Source organism: Toxorhynchites rutilus, chromosome 2 (assembly GCF_029784135.1).
Source record: "Toxorhynchites rutilus septentrionalis strain SRP chromosome 2, ASM2978413v1, whole genome shotgun sequence".
NCBI lineage: Eukaryota > Metazoa > Arthropoda > Insecta > Diptera > Culicidae > Toxorhynchites > Toxorhynchites rutilus.
In genome coordinates, this window is record NC_073745.1 from 311,186,577 (window position 1) to 311,188,968 (window position 2,392).

Here is a 2,392-nt window from a genome sequence, read left to right on the forward strand (position 1 = left end):
AGGGGTGAAGTATGACTTAATTCTGGAAAAGGGGTCTATTGCTTAAAATAGTTTTAGAACCCCTGATCTAGATAAACCAACTATTGAGCGCTCGTTCAAAATTGAAAGGTTTTCAATAAATTTGTCAAATTATTCACAGCTGTCACTTTGGTGTTTTTGTATTTATTCTTTTATTGTCTGTCAAATTGTCATGGATGGATATGGATTGGAGGTTAATGCTAAAAAAATATGAATCTGTAGAAAGTGATAGAAGATCGGGAGCTTATTAGAACTTCTACTTTTACTTTAGAACTAGTTTACCTTGAACATGATCCAAATCAAGGCGGTTATAAAGTGACAATATGGAAAGATCTGCCATAATTTTTTGACGTAGGACTACGTCTTTCATTTCTATATTGGGGCGTAAAATCAAAGTTTCGAAAACGAAAGCGTTACGCCGGAGACCGAGATTTTGAGCGTTAATAGCTCCTAAACAACTGAACGAAATGGTATGATAAATACTTCATTTGAAAGATAAAATGTCTACGCGTTATATACTTGTTACTTTTTGATCCAAAAACTTGTTTCAATAGCCTTAAAATTGCTTTCAAAACAGGCTATTGAAATCACCAATCGGTATATAAGCGAGCGCCGCCATTCAGTTATAAATGAACAGCGATTGAGGTACCATCGCAGGAATGAATGGATGTTTCCCTAACACAGACTTTAAAACCGTGGAGCCAGGGGAAATCGGCATTGCAATATAGATACAAGCAGCGGGTACTTTTGTACTCGTTTGCTTTTCTGAAAATCAGAATGTTTCCCTAACACAAACTTGAAAACCATGGAGCCAGGGGAAACTGGCATTGCAAAATAGACGCATGCAGCGGATACTTTTGTACTCGTTTGCGCTTTTGCAAATCGGAATGTTTCCCTAACACAGACTTTAAAACCATGGAGCCTGGGAAAATCGACATAGCAAAATAGATGCAAGCAGCGGGTACTTTTGTACTCGCTTGCGTTTTTGCAAACCGGAATGTGTTTTACCAATACAGATCCCGAAACCAATAAGTTGGGAAAATCGGCATTCCAGATCTCGGCAGTACTTTTTATAACCCCAAGCATTTTTATACTCCGGAATGCGTTTTGCAAACACGGTCTACAAAAGTGGGTACAAATGCAACGCTTTGGCTCGGTTATTCAAGACTGCATGTCCCTTCATGTCGCCAGCTCACTGAACTTCTACGCATACCGTTTGATGATTAGACAAAATGTTGATAACTATTTGCTTCGATAACCACTACCATAATGCATGAATTAACCTAAATTGGGATTTGTTTGCAATTGAATTAGTAAATTGTTTCATTCATTCACTAGTTTAATCAATAATTTATTCAATACATACGAAAGATAGTTCTGTGCAGCGGCGATATCGTACCCAATGAGGAACATCCGAGGTGCGATTATTGCTAATTGAAAAAATACAAATGATTACTAAGCCAACGGCAGCCCTACGTCAACCTTGCGGTTATATCATCGGTATAACCCATCCATAGTTTTTGCATCAAACTTTACACGTTCAATTAAACCAAATCAGCACGTAACTGGTATATTGCCCATCAACCATCGGGTTTGACGCTAGTCCCTTCCCCAATATCTGCCCGCCGGTGATAGGTGATAGGAGCCGCAGCATGCTCACGTTCGCTGGTGGGGTCCAAAGGCACTTCTACAAAGCAGCGACTTGGGAACAACGACGACCATCGTCTATCTGACCCCGATCATTAGCCATTCCTCGTGTTTTTTTTCTCTTCTTACTCTCCCACGCTCTGTCTTGCCCTGGTGGAATTGCGTTCAACTCAATCTTACCGAGCGACATGATTGGGACTGTTTTTTGCAAACATATTTCACGATTCGATGCTAGGGGACTTGATCCATCATCAAAATTTGATTTGTACATCTCTCAATACTGCTAATTAATAACGCCGCGTTTTGTGGCTCAGAAGATCATGAAAGGAATGGCGGTTTGGTTTTTGAGGATCAAGAAGAAAATTTCTGTAATGAAATAACACTTGAAACTGATTAGTTACAATTGGACTGCGCAACGATTCAAAAAATGAAGTGACACTATCTGAGATTGCGTTTGATTTATACCATATTTTTACTTTGAACCGATACAAATATAACTCTGCATGACGCTCATGAAGCAGGAGCATTTCTGCATTTTCGTCTAGATGAAGCTATACAGAAATTCTCTGTATCTGCTTGGCCGATTATTGTGGCCAGGGCAAAGATCACGATCTTCAGCTCAGTTGAAATGTTTTTGGCCGCTGGGAATCTGAATTTCGTTGACACTTCAAAATCTTGTGGTATTGCTAAAGGGTTCAGATGACAACAGATTATTTCTTCAGCGAAA

The 2,392-nt window shown here is 39.4% G+C and overlaps 1 pseudogene; it reads left to right on the plus strand.

Moving 5' to 3' along the window:
* The first annotated feature begins 1,391 nt into the window (after positions 1–1,391).
* LOC129772223 (U4 spliceosomal RNA) lies at positions 1,392–1,472 on the plus strand (annotated as a pseudogene).
* Positions 1,473–2,392: the final 920 nt, after the last annotated feature.